At 39.1% G+C, this 19,390-nt stretch overlaps 1 protein-coding gene across 3 annotated transcripts in view; it reads left to right on the top strand.

Annotated features, from left to right (window-relative positions):
* Positions 1-19,390, top strand: part of LOC6582444 (protein alan shepard) — a 158,954-nt gene that overhangs the window by 7,217 nt on the left and 132,347 nt on the right. For 2 of the 3 annotated variants that reach the window (XM_044009915.1, XM_044009914.1), the window contains exon 1: positions 10-925. The exons of the other annotated variant lie outside the window; for it this stretch is intronic. The gene's annotated coding sequence lies outside the window, so the exon portion shown is untranslated. Of the gene's footprint in view, positions 1-9; positions 926-19,390 lie in introns of those variants that run through there. 3 annotated transcript variants of the gene reach the window in all.

Raw genomic sequence — 19,390 nt, 5'->3', positions numbered from 1 at the left:
GCAACAACAGGCGCCAAACAAACAGCAAAATCAAGACAAAAACCGAGCGAAGAACAGAGATAGAGAGATAGCGAGCGAGAGAGAGGGAAGGCAGCGAAAAGTGGAAATTAATTCACAATCAACGTGCACATCAATAGCCATTAAAATTGCGTCAATCAAGAGAAAAACCTCACCGCTGCCCACAACAACATTGACGCTAACTAATTTCAATCAGCCAGAGCAGCTACAGGAGCAGCAGCAGCAACAGCAGCAGCAACAACAACAACAGCAGCAGCAGAGCGAGGCAACAGCTGCAGGTCAACAGTTGGCAACAGTTGTGCAAACAGAGCAGCAGCAAGAAGCCACAGCAGCAGCAGCAGCAGTAGCAGCAGCAACAACAACAGCAGCAGCGGCAGCAACAACAGCACCAACAACACCAACAACTACAACAGCAGCAGCAGCAGCGGCAACAACAGCAGCAACAGCAACAGAAAGTTTGTTAACAAATTCTAAGGCTAACGCCTCGGTCAGCGTAGACAACAGCAGCAGCAACAGCAACAACAACAACAACAGCAGCAGCAGCAACTCCTCCTTGACCCTAGCAGCTTTGCCGCCACCGCCACCGCCGCCCACAAGCGAAGCCACAGCAACAGCAGCAGCAACAAGCCAAGTTGCCAAGCCAAAGCAAACAACAGCAACAGCAACAACAACAGCAACAGCAACAAGCTTAAGAGGCGCCACTGTTAACGCCGCCACGACGTCGTCCACATCGACGCTGTACACGTGCTCGAGCGCCTCATCCTCGCTGATTGCCCAGCCGCCGCCAACAAAGATATTTAAAACGGATCATCTGTGCGTAAACGCCGCCGCCTACGGTCTGCCAACTGTCGCTGCCGCCGCTGCTGTTGGCCATCCCTGTGTCTACTGTGTGATACCCGTGCCAGTGGTAAGTCGCATCTGCCCAATCTTGTCCAGCACCCAGGCCCAGGCCCCAATTATCGCTCCCGCCATCTCCATCCATCCGCGTTTGCTTGTCCACTCATTTGCATAAGCACTCATCGCGCGCCGATTTTCGTTTTCGTTTTCTATTTCTTTTGATTTTTCACAGTCATTAAATATTAAAATAATTACGCGTATCCTGGCCCATTGTCCTGGACTCTACTCCTGCTCCTCCCGCCTGCCGCCTGCCGAACATTTCCTGTAAAATGTCTATAAATATTCTTGCATCTGGGTCGTCGCTAGACTCATTATCATTTATTATCCATTGTTAAGGTGTTGGATTTTATTTGGCTTTTTGATTGTCGTCGCACGGGGTGGAAAATAAGTGGAATTAGAAATAATCTTTTTCAGAATTTATTATGAGCTGTGGAGCTGTTGGAGTTTTTTAGAGTTTTTCGGAATAGGAATGAAATGGGAAAAAGAAACAATGGAGAAAAAGTTGAGGAATTTATAAATTGAAGTAGGTCTTGCTAGTTGAATGAGGAAATAAGAATAATATATTATATTTATATATTTTTTAAGGATAAATAAAAAATATAGCTATCGATAAATTTATCGATAACACAAAGCACAACTTTTTAAATATTTTTAAATTGTATTTAATGTCAATCAATTCTTTTGTTAAGGCACTCAAACTTATTTAACTTTCTTATACTGTTCCATATTGTTTTTATAGAAAATGCTTAAACCTATTTTATATTTATTAATTTTTAATTATTTAATTTTTTATTTTTATTTATTTTTTATTATTATAATGATTATAATTGTATTAATATTATATTAGTATTATTATTATTATATTATTATGATTTTTATTTTATAAAATTAAAAATTTTTAAAGCTCTTCGAGTAAATTTTGACCTACCCAACCCACTCACTCTCGCACGTTTCATGCTTTTGAGGTGTTGCATGCCAGCATATTAGGAGCCACATGCTCCCCCCTCCAACATCCACGATCCGAAATTTCTATTGCCTCCTCATTCGCTTGCTCATTAAAAATGCCGCACAAGAAACAATTTGCATTCATTTGCCGTCGAGCCAAACAAATTATATAGCACGCGAGCCAAAGCGAACCCAAAGCAATCCAAAGCAGGCCAAGCCAAGTCGAGAAATGTCAGCCGCAATCTAATATCCTGGACGGCAATAGTCCAGAGCTCGGCTCTCGTGCAACTCCCTCCTGCAGTGCCTCAGCTGTCATTAGCAGCGTCAGCTGTTTGCCCACTTAAAGATTGTCCAGATAATCGCCGCAACAAATGTGCCTAATGTCAATGACAATAAAGACAAATTATATACAAATATTGGGGCAGACGTTGATAATGACACGCTGTCAAGCCAGAAGGAGAGAGAGAGAGAGGAAGAGGAAGAGATATATATATATGTATATATATATATATATATATTTATTCATTGTACACAACAATAACAAGAGCTATGTGCACTGATTCACAGCACCTTAGCTCAGCTTTATCTCTGTCTCAGTCTTAGTTTCAGCTTGAGTCTCAGCTGCAGCAAATTTGAGTAATTACATAGATATTTTAGCTATGATAGCGAAACGCAATGACTACAATGATTGTGTGGGGGCTGAAGAAGAAGAAGAAGAAGAAGAAGAAGACGAAGCAACAGCAGCACCAGCAATATAAACAAATGAGCAGCTGAGCAATTTAATAAAGTATTCATTCATTTTCATTGCTTTCTGCAGGCTTTTATTTATTTTTAAATTTTTTGTTTTTATCCAGAATCTCCTGAGCTTTTTTTAAACTGAACAATTGCACTTGACTATACTCGTTCGCAAAGTGAGAAGAGTGTATATTAGTTTTCTACAATGTCCTGCAGGTTGGCTGATTTTGGGCTTATGCTTGTCTTTAATGTCGTCTAAGACAAGACGATTTAAGATTACGATTTTTAGAATATCAAAAGGTAATTAGACTGAGATATAGACCTGGAAATTCATATATAGTGATATGAATATTATACATTTCTCTTATGATTCCTAATAGCAGAAAAAGAAAGTTAAATAATCTATAATCAGAATCCTGAACTCTAGCGAATAAAAACACTTACATATTAAAGAAACCTAACTAATTTCGTATACTGCAGTTAGTTGTGCCCAACTACAATCTTTTTGCTTGTTTACTTACCTGTGTGCATTTCGATTTCTCACAGTGTATGCGCTTAATTTGGCCATTTCAGGCGCACTGAGATTTATGTAGGAAAGCGTTCGCCCTTTTGGCTCTGTCTGTTTCTCTTCCTCTCTGTCACTCACTCTTCCTCCCTCGCGCTGCTATATATTTTCTCGTTTTCCTTTGCGCCCTATGCTCATTTTGTTGATTTCTAATTAATTTTACTCGAAGCGAAAATGAATTGGCAAAATGCCCCAATACAAATAAGCACAAAGATCCAAAATGAACAACAACAACAAAAGCAACGAGAAAGCAAGTAAGAAATAAAACCCAACAGGAAAAAAAAAAACTAAACGACTCATATAAACATTTTTCTCTTCGTTTTGTTCTTTCACTTGTTTATTTTTCACATACTTGAAGCCGAACTGCAGTTGTGTGTTAATTTATGCTGATTGTTAGTTGTACTCTTAGGATAATTAAAAACTACGAAAAAAAAAAATAACAAAACAAAACACAGAGAATTTGAAATAAAGGCCAAAACAGTTATTGATAGTTACGGTCGAGTGAGCTTAATAAATGAAGATTGAAGATTTGAGCGAATGTTGTGAGATGGTAAAATAGCAGAAAGAATATTTAATGGTGTCTGGGTTGCTGTAAGAGAAACGAATTACATAGATGAGAGAGATATTTAATGAGCTTGTAGTTAATGTATAGTTGGTATAGATTGGATCAGCTCAGATCGAATTGCTGAGCACAGAAATGATAGAATCCATATAAGCTAAGTATTTGTGCACTTATAATATGAAGTGCTTGAGCTATAGCGAATTCTAAAAGTGTAATGTGTGCTTCATTGGTCTCTGAGTATTTTAGGGGTATATTCCCAGTAGTTCGGGTCACCAGATTAGAGATTAGCGAGCTGCTATGCTGCGCTGATCATTGAAATGTGACGCATGAGGTCATTCGATGTATGCTGAAATGCTCTCTGAGTATTGGTGGGCCATTCGAAGGTTCGAAGTTAAATGCTATACATATAGATCTATGATGAACTTAGACTAAGACTCTTTAAATTTAAAATATTAATAATTAATTTAGAAATATTTTATCCCTTGCAACATATATAGCAAAGCCAAATATAAATATTTATAAAATGTCAAAAAGCCAAGAGAATTTTAATTTAGTTATAATATATTAAAAATTAATAAAAACAAAAACTTATAAAATGTTTCATCTCACTATTTCTCTCACTTTTCCATTCACCTCCACTGATTGTTTCCATTCCCATAATATAAGTCGTGCCCTCTAAATTTATTTCAAACTACTTTTTGACCTTTGCTTAACAACAAATTTCTCTCAATTATGCCCCCCCCTAGTCCATATGCTAAATATAACTATCCACACTTATTTAAGTGCCTCTATCTATCTAGCAAATCTCTGTTAATTATTTTACTACAGCCAATCTGAATAATAAAACACTTTTTAATTTTGTATTGTGCCAAGTAAGAGTAAATAGCTGCTTACACTGTGCGATCGTCGCGCAATCGCCGTCGGTTGATCTTGTGCACAAAACATGCATTAATAAAGTTGTTGATGGTGACATGAAACGCAAGGGTTAGCATTAGCTTTTGGGGGGGTCTGGCGCAGTTGGTGTGGTAGCTAAGGTAAGCTACGCACTCACTCCACACACACACACAGATTTGCCCCACTCTGGCAGCGTTTCAAGGACTTTTTCAAGTGAAAGAGCGTGTCGCGGCTCACGTGGCGTATGCGTGACATGGTCGCATAGCGTTCACACTACTTTTTTTTTCCATTTTTTTCTGTATATTATTTTGCGGCCATCACGTGTCGCACTCTCTCTCACACACACACACACACACACACACAGCTGCACGCACACCTCTGGCTGAGCCATGAATATGCATTATTATTATTTTTTTTAGCTCCTGCTGCTGTGGCCTGCTGAAGTGCGGCTAATTAACAGCTGACATACATTTGGGCACCTCAATGGCTGCTGCTGTGGCTGCTGCTGTTGCTGTTGACGAGGTTAAGTGGCCCAATCCAACAGCCAGCTGATAGCCAAGTGCTGCATTTAAAGCCACTCGAGTGAGCGTTAAGTTCAAAGTTCAGCAGCAAATTGTGCGGAAAAATTCCAGTTGAAAGTTTTGATGTGCTGCTTGCGCTGTGTTTTCTTCTCACAATTTTGCATAACAAATGAGATGAGAGTGGGAGAGTGCGTGAGAGAGCGAGAGAGAGCTGCGCTGGTAATTGTTATTGATGCAGAAATATGGCGATTAGTGTAGGCTAGCCTATAAAACCAATTCGCTTTATGCCTGCCGGCCAATGCGCTCCCCATCCCCGCTCTATTCCATGCCATCGCAAAAGTTTTGGTCCAACTAAAAAGTGAAAATTTACGCCTGGCACATTTGTTCGAGTGGGCCGCTTGGCTGGCCTGACCGGGCCGAGTCGAGCTGGCAGGAAACGTGTACGACGCCATATTGGCTAACATAAAATGGCGTTTATGATGGGCAAAGTTTCATCATTTGCAATTTACTGTGTGACCCCAAGTAGATCTCTCTCTCTCTCTTCCCCTCTCTCCTCTGTCTATCTCTTCAGCTGTCTGTCCAGTTTCCAGCAAATTTAACAGCATAAAAACTCTTGAATCCCAGCCGCCTTTCCATATCTCCCCCCCTAAAACAAAGTGCAAACTGTTTTCACAAATGTTTTTCGGCTTAGCTAACATTTTGTGAATATATATACATATATACATATTTAGTAAATCTCTTATATTAAATAATGTAATGTAACATTTGCTATGATTTGGATTGGCCGTGCGTCATCTGGTTTTAGGGAGTGTTGGACCTGGACCCTGTTGAGCCAGCCAGCCAGCCATATATAAAGCTGGTCTGTGCCCTGAATTTGCTAGCTGATAACTAATTCCATGCATGTTCACAATCGTGCAATTTAATGCCAGCGAACATTTAATTAATTTTCCAACGAAAAGAAAAAAAGTTGCAACTGCTGGACACACACACACACACATATAAGGCCACCCACATACGAGGGCGACAAAGTTTTCGCTTTTTTTGTGCCTCTCTGTGAGTTACAAAATGAGTATATGGGTTTAGCTAAATCAAAGTCGAAATATATACATTTTTATAATCGAAATATATATCTTATCGAAATTAGAAATAATAAATAAAGAATAAATTTATATATTAAATAAAGTATTTGCTCTTATTTCACATAATATAAAAAATTATATGATTATAAAAATTTTATTATGTACATCTATATTAAATAATACACTTGCAGAAAAATTGCACTTGAAAAAAAAATGGATTATTCTCGATACCTTTAATAAAAAAAAATAATAAGTTTTTCTTTTATAAATCTTCTATATATCTCCTTATATATTACTCTTTTACTCTCTTTGCAAACTTTCTTTGAACTTTGAGCGTGCAGCATGCACTCGGTTATACCCCATTTACAACAATATTTTTGCTTGTTTTCCCAGTTTTTTTTTGTTTTTGTTGGGCTCAGAGAAAAATGCTGTAAAAAGTTGTGCTAGCAATTGCATGAAATGGCATTTCATTCAATTCAATTTCATGCTCGGTAATTATTTTATGCGATTTGAGGCTGAACAAATGTTCAAATAACTAATCAAGATGCCCACAAAAAAAGGAAAGAAAAATAAAAGTTTAGTTATATATAAGTAAAGCAGTTCCCTCAGTTGTCTTATCCATAATATAAATAAACTGTGTCTTAGATGAGAGTAGAATTTTCTGTGATTGAAGCTACCATTAATTTATTTTCATTGAATATTTTATTATCTAATGTATTTATAAATTCCATTTGCCTAAAGAGTTCATTTCAATTGCTTAGACAATTTAGTTAGCTGGCATAAACATTATATAAATGTATATATACACATATGCATAAATATTATTTCATTTGCTTTTCCTTTAATTTATTAATCATTTAAGTGTAATTGAAAATGTTTTACTCTAATATGTTGAACTGGTTTAATTGCATTACACAATAGTGCTGCATGTATTTTTGCTGCAAAATTGGGAGCATAGTGTAAACCTGCATCATGTTAATTAGTGTGTGAAAAATTATTTGTCTGTGCTACATTTTGTTGCATTTGGTGCGCGGGCTACTTAGCGAGCAGTTGGAGGTCTTTTGAGTGACTTTCAAAGGTAAAATGGCGTAACTTTGAAAGGGTATTCATAATATGAGAATACATTTGACTTGAGCCCAAAAAAAAAAAAAAAAAAATAAATAAATAAAATTACAAAAATTACATAAATATTTGATTATAAGCTAAAGATAAGGAAGGCTTAAAGCAACTGGGATATAAACGGATGCAAGAATTTATAATTATAGCTAATTGAAGAGTATATAAAATCAATATCACAAATGATAAAATAAATATATATCAAATAAATAACAGAATATACAAATTGTTTGCTGTATAAAAATCATAATTATATAAATAATAATATTAATAATAAATATAATCTATTATATATTCTAATATAAAAAAAAAAATATATATATATAAATATAATACAAATTAAAAAATAATAAATTATTGAATTTTAGAATAAAAAATAAATATAATTTCTAAATAAAAATATAACTTATAAAATTAAATAAATACAAATTATAATATAAAAATAAAAATATAATTTATAAAATTATAATATTAAAAAAATATATATAATAATATTATATAATATACAAATAAAAATATAATTTATAAAATTATAATATGAAAAAAAAAAAAATAAATAAATATATTTTATTTTCCTTCTAAGTTAATTCGCTCAAATTTGGTTTAAACTTAGCTTTTTGCACAAATTTCTTTAAGCCACTTCGCGCAGTGCCTGAGCCTGAGCCTAAACACAGCCTCATTTTGGTGCAGTGTATGCTCGTTTCGTTGTGCTCCAATTGCATATCACGTTTTGGCTTTATTCGCATTATTTTTGGCATCAAGCCGCCTTTTGAGATTCGCTACGCTGTGACGCCTCAGCCTCAGTCTCCGTCTCAGCTTGTTTACCTTAGCCAGCCTTACCAAGTTGAAGCGCTTGGCTCCTGCTGTGCCGCAGCTTCTATGTGTGTGTGTGTGTGTGTGTGTGTGTTTATTGTTGCTGTCATGGCTCACATGACGCGTTGGCTGCCTGCCTGCCTGCCTGCCTGTTTGCCTCTTGGCTTAAGTATTTTAACCTAAAATTGTAAAAATAGCGCAGCGTCGAGAAATGCCTGCCATGCCGTTGACGAGACTTCAAACTGAAGTGTATGCCCCAGAGAAAAGTGCGTGTGTCTGTGTACGTGTGTGTGTGTGTGAGGTCACGTTGTGACAGCGCATCAGGACATGAACATTTTGCACACACTGCTGCACATATTTCTGCAAACAGAACGAAATTGCGTAGCCTTAAAGTAACATTCAGTGTTCTGTCGTACGCTGCGTATGCGTAATGCGTTATTTATTTATTCAATTTGGTCATCGTCGACTGTTGTCCATTATGTGTGTGTGTGTGTGTGTGCGTGTGGGGCATATAATATATGTTCAGCAATTTGTCAACAGGCCGCATACAAAGTTACAAATCTGCCACGCCCACCTGCCACACCAGCAGCCCGCACACACACAGAGCAAAGCTCGACACTCGACATTTGTGCGTTTGTAATGAAAAGTCATTAACATTAAAACAAGTTTCAACACTTTGCTAGCCGCCATTTGTTGACATTTCATGCACAGTCTGTGTGCGTGTGTGTGTGTGTGTATGACAAATCTTTGGGCAACGGCCCAGCGATATTCCTTATAGGACCTATATATGTCCTGCCGTCAACTTTTGCTCAATTTTGTTTTGTTAATGAAAAAAGTTTTTGTGTTCACTTTGAATTGCTTCCAATTTTTTGTGATTTTGTTATGCCGGCAACGCCTTTGACAGGGCCATCAACTTTTCATTAATTTATTACACGCTCAGCCACGTACAGCCCCCTTGGCCGCCTTCAGCCCCACATTGGGCACGCCTACATCACTCACCTCCTCGAGCTTGTCACATTGTTCTGCTCGGCTGCTGCTGCTGCTGCTGCCGTTGATAATCATAGTTCTACTTTTTTTTTTTCTTTCCATGCTTTGCTCTTTGTCGCACAGATTCCTCATTTTCATTTTCGATTTGCCTTGCTTCTGTTCTTTTTGTGTATGTTTGTTTGTGTGTGTGTGTGTTTTTTCTGCCTGGCTGTTGCCCTTTTTGTCGCTGGCTCCAATCAATGTTTATTAAAAAGTTTCCTTTGCTCGATGAACTTTGACATTTTGACAAATATTTTTGTGTCAAGCTCGTGCTCTCTCTCACTCTTCCTCTCTCTTTCTTTCTCTTGCTGTGGCAAGTTTGTGGGCATGTCATTAAGCGTAGTACATTTATATTCCATTGCATACTTTTGGGCCTGCTTACTTGAGCTTCTATTTGAGCAATCTGTCTCACATTAACAATTCAGATGCGTCCATCAGGCAAGCACAGCTGTGTAACAAAGTTCAGTCCAGGGTATTTAGCTGGCAGCTTACACCAGCGCTCACTCTGTCTGTCTGTCGAATTGCATGTGCACATCATTAGCTTTGTCCGAAAATTGTCACGTTCGCTACACGTGTGTGTGCGTGTGTGCTTGTACGTGTGTGAGTGGGCGTGAGGGTAATGCTGCATAATCCTAGCATGGCCACAGGCTGAGTTCAAGCGAACGAGTGCCGACAACCGAAAGGCATACCATTGCGTAGACAGACGGACGGACAGACAGACATTCGGTTCCATTTGGCTCCCTTGTGCCATAACCTGGCATAGTGGTTTTTCGGCGAGGTCTTCTCGGTTGGGCGTGCAAACCGCCAAACGTAAACCGCTAAGTGCTTTGCCTTTGTTGCATTCCCCAGTTCGCTGGTCGCTGGCAAACGGAAGTTTGCTATTATTGCATTTGGCGTTTAACAACACTGTTGTCGGTGTTGTTAAACTCGAGCTGATTTTCTTGAGTGTAACGTGCTGACGACTTTCACATGAAACGTGCTCCGCATAAATCTTTCCAGCATAGGGGCGGAGTAAAAAAAGAAATAATATATATATGTATATATATATATAAACATATATATTGACCTCCATCTAACGCACAATGCTGACACACACACACAGAGAGAGAGAGAGAGAGAAGCCAACACACCCACGCAATTTAGAAGATTTCACAGTTTGTTATTGCCTCATGTTTTGGTCGCATTAGATGGTTATTGTATATGGCTCTAAAAGTATTTTCTGTATTGTCACGGCATTACGCTTGAGGATTTAGCAAAAAGGAGTAAAGCTATGAATGTATTTTTATCACATATTCATGCGGTAAAATGTCTAGCAGCTTTCACATACTTTTGGAGCTAAGTGTAAGTAAAATTCCACATTTAAAGCTGGACGTGGAAATGGGAATGCAATGCAATGTTGGAAATATAATGTGTGAAAGTATAAATGGACATAAATACATATATAATTTGTAATGTATATATGGATTATGTATATATGTGAAATCAGATAGATCATGATATAGGTAAAATATAGATATTCGATATGCTTTCTTTGTGAAAGTGCCTTATAAATATTTATAACTGCCTTATATTTTGTACACCACATATTAACATAGCCTATTAATATAGCCTAACACTCTTATAAACTTTATTAACCAGCACATCTCGTTTTTCAACACTGACCAGTTTTTATTTTCACGCTCAAACTCTCTCTCTCTATATATTATATCGATAATATATATGCATGTGCAAAATATATTAAAATATTTCTCTTACCCTGATTCACTCTCTGTTCAAGAAATGTTTATTATCCAACACAACATTCCATTGAGTACCAGCTCGTTGTTCAACACTGTCGCCTTAGTTTGCCTGGCGAAACACTTCGAATCCTTTGTTCTACCATATGCAGAACTCTCTGATGCTCTGGCACTCTGGCTTTATTTTATTGTTCGTCCCTTGGTGCTCTCTGGCAGACTTAAAGTATTTGCTATCGCAACTATTTGTGCTGGAATTTTGTTTTAGCATTTTGCTTCGGCAGTTACATTAAAAATTCCTAGCATACGCTCACGTAGTTGAGAGCCCAGCAGCTGCAATTTTTCTGCTTTTGATTTTGTATTGGAATTTTCTATTTGGCAATGCATCAACTAAAGCTACCCAGCGAGCGAGCGAGCGCAGCCAAACAGTGTGAGTCATAATCAGTATTCAAGAGATGGGCCAAAGATAGAGATAGTCAGAGATGAAGAGGGAGAGGGAGTGGGAGAGGGAAAGGGAGGATAGAGATAGACAGAGCTACTCAGCTGCATTTGATTTTTGCGCAAAACAAAAACTGCAACAGCAGGGGGAGGGGGATGGGTCATGGGGAGTTTTGTCTGCCAGCTAGCGAGATGTCAAAGTGGAATTCACAAGCTGACTGTCACGCCCCCTGCTCTATCGATTTATATAGAAATATATAGTATTTGTATATATACATATATATAGCCATGTATATTTATGTATTTGTAGTATATTATTAACTCTCAGCAAAGTTTTTGACACATCCATTGATATGCACATTTGTGACTTGTCGCTGCATCGAGCACTCACAGCACTGGCAGCTCCTTCACATTGATAGTGTTGTAAAATGCATACAAAAAGGAGTGCTTAGCATATTAAAAACATAGCCAAGTGCAGCTGTGACTTTTACGCAAGATGTACGTACGTACGTGCCACAGTCAAGACACACACACACACACACACAAACACACATGCACATGCACATGCACAGACCACTCGCTTTTTGTATCTCCAAGTCTCTTCGCGTGCTCCTGCTGCTCCTCCGCCGCATCCGTCTGCTCCACTCGTGTTATCTTTGGCGCTGTGCTTCTTTCTTGGTCAGAAAATGGACGAGCGCATTTTCCACATTTGCAACATTTGATTTATTCGCATCTCACACACACACACACACACAAACGCAAGTCCTCACACACTGCTGCACTTTTCCTAATGCATATGCGCCATTTTGCATACGTTTCTAATAATTCATCTTCTACTCTTTCGCTTTGCTTTGCTTTGCTTTGCCGTGCTACAACTCGGTCCTCGCCTGCGCCGCCCCCCTCCCCCCGCGGCTGCATTTTGGCGCAACTTTTGCTGGCTCAGCTGCCATTACAAATTTCCAATAGTTTTTTTTCCCCCCCGTCCTTCTTTCTTTCGTTGTCTCATATCTGTGTTTGTGCAGCTTGCAACTTCTTTTACCTCATGTGCAACTGTGCTTTGGCTACATACACTTTTCTTTTTTTTTTTCCTCTTGTTGCCCGAAATTGGAAAATAGTTTTTCCGTTTGCTTCCTTTATCGACTTATTGTGTTTGACGGAAATATGCTTAGTCTTTGTCGCTCCCGCGCACACTGCCCACCCCTCTCGCCCCCTCGCTGACTTTATCACTGGCTCTGTCTCTGTTCCAGTTGATAGGGCCAGACATTATTCGCTGTCGCTAACGTTGCGCTTTGTTAGCTGAATGGCTTTGAAGTTGCGACTGTGATAAGTAACTCGCAGCTGGATGATCGTATAAAGAGATGTCAGACGTCTCTCCGTTGGCTGCTTAAGAACTTGATTTACTTGAAATGGAAACTCGAAAATATATCTATAAGTATTTAGCACTCACTCTCTCTCTCTCTCTCTATCCCTCTCTTTCTCTCTCTATTTAAATCATACTCTTTTGTCATTTCGGATTTTGTGGTGTTTCAATGCTTTGTTTATGGCCAAAACTCTTTGCATTGCAGCTTTGCTTTGCGAAATAGCGCTAATAAATTGCTGACAAAGACAGGGAGAGAAAGAGAGAGAGAGATAGTGAGAGTGAGATATAGTGAGTCGCTGCAGCTGCTGCTTTCATTGCTTTATGGCCAGCTCGCTACTCTAAATAGTCGCATTTGGCCAGCATATACACAATCATAACTCTTATTTTAGCTGGGCCCTGGGCGTGGCAGTCGAATGCTACTTGAACAATTTTCTTTATTTCCCCCGACTTCCTCATCTTTAGCCATGTTTCGATATTTCCTGCGCGCCTCGTCCCCCTCAGCCAGTGCACTCGAGTGCACTTGAAAGCGTCGTCCTCATCCTCATCCTCATCCTCATCATCCTCATCCAGAGCGTCGTCAGAGTCGGCGCCGGCAGCTGCTCCTTTGGCTGTTTCCGACTTTGGCGCATCATCTGGCCACATTTCATATTCGACATTCCTGGCACTCTTGTTGTCAGCTGCTCGTTTCCTTTTGGTCCGCCCTCTGGCATCTCGGCATGTCATGTCCCTTTGCATATGCCAACTTCTGTCGCGGCATGCCCTTAAGTAGTTTTAGCCCACTGGCATTTTACTACCATCGATGCATCGTGGTATTTGCTTTTAAGGATCTGCGGACAGGAGTTCGTTCGTTCGCTCGCTCGCTGACTGCCTGCCAAGCTGCTTGCAGCTAGTTGCTTGTTGGCAGCTGTCTGCCAGCCAGCCAGCCAGCCAGCCTGCCAGCCGAGCTTAACCCCACTCGAAACGCATAGCCGCAGCAGCATTTGAAACTCCTCGCAATCTCGAGACATCGAAAAGTATTTACGGTTAAATTGAACTCTCTAGTGCTGTGCAGCATTCGTGACGTCATCTGGCTGCAATTCCCTGATTTTCGTTTACTCTAATGTCGAGTGTCGACATTCCAGCTATGCCGAGCTATTTTTATTAGAATTCCAGAGAGTGAACGCTTCAAGCTTTAAGTTCTATATGCTGGCTGGCTGCTGCTGTTGCTGCTGCTGCGGCAAAATAATTAAAAGCCAAATAATAAAATTATAAATGTGCATTTTACCAAAGAATAAAAAAATAAATAAATAAAACAACAACAGCAACAACAACAACTATAACAAGAGGAATGGGGCAAATTGTTGTTTTGCTTTGGCCTCTGACCGCATTCCTGTGCAAATTAAAAGCCAGACTAAAGGCAAAGGCTACAGCTCGAATAGCCAGCCTCACTTTGCACTCTGACGCGGGTCCTGTTGTCGTCCTCAGTGTTGCTTTTAATTTGGCAAATGCTTAGAAAATGCAACAAAAATTAATTCAACATAAATGTGCTCTGGCCCAGCAGCAGCACCGGCAGCAGCAGCCCAAGAGGACCTCAGAGCGAGGTTAATGTTGTGAAAACGACGAACGCAGGACCAGCTGAAGCAAGAGTGCTCAGCGGAGAAAAAATAGATTAGATAAATTCTGTTAAAGCTTGACAGGAAAAAACAAGTAGAAACAGGAAAACATGATGCGAATTGCAATTGCATTAAATTTTAGTTTAAGATAATAAAAAAAGAACTTTACAATGAACGATGAAGAGATAAGTAATAGCAAAAAAGAAATCTAATATTAAATTCAATAAATTAAGAAAAATTAAAAAGAAAACATCAATTTTGCATATTTATTTAAAATAAATTATATTGATAAAATTTTCATAATTTTTGTATGATATTAATATTGTATTTTTCATATTTTATTATATAGTTTTGCAATATACAATATTTTCCACTTTTTAACCCTTTCGATTGACCATAAACATTCTTGAATTTTTCTTCTTTAAAGCTAAATGTTAAGAATTCTAGCTAGGTGGCAAAACGCTTGAGATTTATTTTTTATTTTTTGAGGGTCAGATGTGGTGGAGGAAGCGTATACTTAATATATGTATGTTGAATGTCCTTTAAGGATGAGCAGAAAATCTAAAAAAATGAACAACAGTTAAATTGGGCATAACCAACGGCGGCATACCCGTTCCGTAAAAAAACTAGACTAACAAACGAAACTGACATATCCCATTTAAATAGAATTATCTCTAGAAGACTTCAGCAGAGATTCAATAGTTTTCTCTCTTAACTCTGAAACTTGATGAAATAGCTCTCCCTTGGTAGACGTTGCCCGGAAATCAGCAAAAGGCAGTTGATATAGGTATATATTCCCCATTTCCAGTCTCAGGATGAGCTCTGTATAAATCCAATATTCTCTCGCTTACTTTACTCAGCGAACGAGTATGAAAAGTGGCACATAAAGCAGAGCTCGAAGCAAGCAGAGCGAGAAGATAAAATATAAAACATAAGTAGATAGATGAGTGGCTCTGTTTAGCTAAAGGGGGGGAAGGGTAACGCAGGGCATGGCAAAGGGGGGCGGGCGACTGCAGCCGACCAAGCCGGAAATGAAAAGTGGCATGTGTAAGGGTGCAGCATTAGGGAGGCGGCTATGGTCATGTGGGCGTGGCTATTTGTAAAAGCGCAGCTGTGGCAACACTTTTCAAGTGTTCTGTCAGGCAAATGTGAGTGTGTGTGCGAGTGTGTGTGTATGCATGTGCATGTGTGTGTTTGTCTATGTAATGAGGGCAATTTAAGGGCACTTGAAGCAATTCAATTCTCACACACACTCAACGGCCCTGCATAAAAGTGTACGGCTCGTGGCGCGTCCGTTCCACTGTCCCGTCTGTCCCGTCTGTCCGGCTGCCCGGTCTGCTCCACTGTCTGAGTGGGCGCTGCTGCTGCTGCTGCTGCTGTTGCTGCTGTAGTTTTTAGTGTTATTAATATGCATGCAATGCATATGCTCAATGCTCAACTTGGCTGCTGCCATCGTTCTGGCTTCGTGCATCATGTGGCAGCCGCCATTTTGCATTTGCCGCCATTGCAGTTGCCCTCTATGTCTCGCTCTCTCGTTCTCCCGCTCTCTCTCTCTCTCTCCCGCTCTGTCGCTGTCTAAATGGCAACGGCAGCAGCTGCATCGAGTGCTGCTAGTAATATTAAGTACCGACTTTAGGCTGCAGCCTCATCTCATTCCGCAGCCTCTACAACACCTTCTCCTGCTCCTGCTCCTGCTGCCTCTGTTGCTGTTGCTGGTGCTGCTGCTGCTGCAGTCCGTCGGGTTATTAACCCATAACTGGAATACATGTGCTTAATTTTTTATTGCGCTTCTAACTGCACAAGAGGCGGCGGCTATGCAACTCAGTCACAACTGAAATTAAAATAAGTAGAGGCTGCTCTAGCTAAGCAGTAATCGTCTTAGAAATACCCTATGCGAGTTACCTTTACTTTTCTATATGCCTTTGTCATTCGAGTCAGAAGATTTAACAAACATGAATAGACAAGAGAAGTGAATAATTAATAGAATAATAGAGAATTAATTACACATTTCCTTCCCATCTATTCTAATTTATTGATGTTCAGCTTCAATGCTAAAAATTTCAAACATGTTTACTTGTACTAAGGGCCATAAACAGAACTATACCTAACTAGGATATGCCCTGTTTAGACATGTATTTAGAAAAAAGAAGGGAAATAAAAGAATGGAATTGGTAAGAGAAGAAAGAGAGTATTGTAGAATTTCCACATATTTAACAAAATTCCATTGATTAACGAAATTTGCCATTATCTTTATACCCTATACCCTATATACCCTATTCATTCTTAATGATAATATTTTATATGAAAAGCATTTTCTCATTATTTTTTGCGCTGGTTGTGTAAAACATTTTGCTTAAATATCATATTTATGGAACTCTCAAATGAATTCTTTCCCAACTATTGACGCAGCTCACTCTGATTTCCTGGTTTGTCTCTTACTTTATATAAAATTTTACTTTCTCTTCATATTGCATTTAAGTAATTCCCTAATGAGTACATGCTGAGCTATCAACACAGCTCACTCTAATTGCCAGCTGTGTCGTTCTTTACATAACTTTTTCGTCAACATGTTATTGATCTATTTTAGTCTCTACTTCTATTGCTCTAAAATACCCAGTGCAACTATATCCTGTTACATGGCATGCCCCAAACACATAATATTCCTTTTCACACACTCACCCCTGAGTTAAGGGCTTAACTAAAAGCGGTATTAAAAGTAGCAGCAGCAGCAGCAGCAAAAAAAAAAGAAGAAATGGCTGAAAAATGAAAATACGCAGCTGAATTGCCTGGATTAGAAGCATTAATGGATTATTTGGTGTGTTGCTGTTGTTTGTTCGGGTTGTTCGCAGCTGAGCGCTTGTTTTTGTTTTTATTTGTATTTGTATTTGTGTTTGTATTTCAATGCTGTTGTTGGGTGTTTTTAACTTGACTTAAATTATGCACATGAGTCGACAGCAGCAGGAGCAGCAGGAGCATCAGCAGCAGCAGCAGCAGTTGATTATGCGAGTAATGAAAGTTGGTTGCGCACTTGAAATTAAAGCAAATAACTGCAAATTGCATGCCACATGCAATTGTTATTTAAATAGCAGCAAAACAGTTAACAACTTTTCACTGAAAGTTTCATTTGCTGAAATGTTGCTCGAGTTTAATTCAAGGCAAACACTAAAACTATCTAGACTAGCTCACTAGATAACATCTCTGACGATTTTCTGAACTTTAGTATTTCGCTCTGTTCTCTTATCACTTTCTCAGTAATGAGAAAAAGCAGCTTTCTTTATATAATTTTCACTTATTTTATTCATTAGGTGTTCTTTTCTTTTCTTTTTTTGGGGTTGAGGAAAGGCCGTGCGCTCGTCTTGAAAATTGTTCATTTCTTTTACAAATTACCTCATACTTCAATCCAATGAATAATGCTTGTCATGTTCCATTTTCATTTCGTTCTCCCCGTTCGCACCGTTTCGCCCCTGCCACAATTCATGCTCACTAGAGCAAATATCAACCGAAAATGTAATGAATTCTTGTTAGGCGCTGCCCAAAAAGAATAAAAATATGAAAGGCGGCAACAAAAGCTGAAGCAGTAGCAGCAGCAGCAGCAGCAGCAGCAGCAGAAAAAGGCAGTGCTTGCCATTTCCGGTTCACAAAATATCCTTAAAAAGCACCAGAGAAGAAGAAAATGAAGATGAAGATGAAGAGGCTGTGACAGCGGGACTGAGCAACTGAGCGACTGAGAGAGAGAGAGAGAGAGAGAGAGAGGCCGAGGCAGAGACTGAGGCGGCAGCCAAGCAGAGCGACAAAGAAACCTTTTTACTTTCGGCATGTAAAATGGAAGCGCGTCGTTTATAACACGGCGCACAAATACAATTAAAAATTATGCTGCCAGACGCAGAAAAGGCACTGCGGGTGTGAATGTGTGTGTGTGAATGTGCGTGTGTGTGTGTGTGTGTGGCTGTGTTTGTCAATTACTGTCAAAAACTAAAATTGCGAGGGTCTCTCAAAGTAATTTACACTAAATTACATACGCACAACTGAGGCACAGGGCTTTCTGAGTATGTGTGTGTGCGTGTGTTACAAAGGGCAACGGAAACAAAATAATGAAGCGAGCTTTTGTGCGCGCACACGGCAAAGCCTGCCAATCCTGTCAGCTGCTCCACTTCAGGTCTCAGCTTCACGACTTTTTGTGTGCATTTAGATGTTGTTGTTCTTGCTGTTGTTGTTGTTGTTGTTGTTGTTGTTGCCACATGTTGTCATCTTTGCTACTCGACTTTGCACCGCTTTTCATTTGCTGTTGTTTTTCATGTTGTTGTTTTTTTCTCAGCTTGTCTGGCAAGCTTTTTAGCCCTCAAGGGGCAACTGTGTCGCAGCGATGGCAGCAGCAAGTTTTTGTAAATTTACTTTTCATTCAACTACAACTTGATGCGTATCAGCTGTCTGAAGCGCCCCTCGCACGCGTGCTGCTGGTAAACAGAGTATATATACAAATATATATCTTTGTAGTTGTTAATGAAATGCAAATTTGTGTGAAAATTAATGTCGAAAAGAAAGAAAAAGGAAAATCCAAAAGAATTCGCGACCCTCAAGCTGAAAAAGCATAGAGCAGCCATGGAATGAACAGTGCTTCTTCACTTAATAAATTGACAATGAAATTCCAATGAATGTATACAAAAGTGAAAATAATAATATTGAGAGAGTAGCTTGAACAATGCATAATTAAATATGTTAAATTAATCGAATTAACAACAAATTGAATTATGACAATGGCAAAGCTAAGAGGCAGAGCAACAAGCGAAGAGACCTTTAAAGAAATAAACTTCGCTTTTATAGCAATTGTGCAGAAATATACTCAATCAGAGAGAGAGAGACAGATAGTGAGAGAGAGAGAGTATGATAGGGTCTATTGTTTATGAGACAGCTATGGAATTTGGAAATGGAATCAGCAAGTGTCGAAATGGAAATGGAATGAGATCAATGAAAGCTTATGAGCTAACTCAGCTGTGAACTGAGGTAATGAAACATTAAATAAAGAATGATTAAATAGCAAAGCTCATATATGTACAATATATACAATCGAGGGAGTCAAAGTCAGTCGCTCTCGCTCT

The sequence above is a fragment of the Drosophila mojavensis genome, unplaced genomic scaffold (assembly GCF_018153725.1).
Source record: "Drosophila mojavensis isolate 15081-1352.22 unplaced genomic scaffold, ASM1815372v1 contig_74, whole genome shotgun sequence".
NCBI lineage: Eukaryota > Metazoa > Arthropoda > Insecta > Diptera > Drosophilidae > Drosophila > Drosophila mojavensis.
The sequence above is the reverse complement of the archived record's forward strand: the minus strand, read 5'-3'. Positions and strand labels throughout refer to the sequence as shown.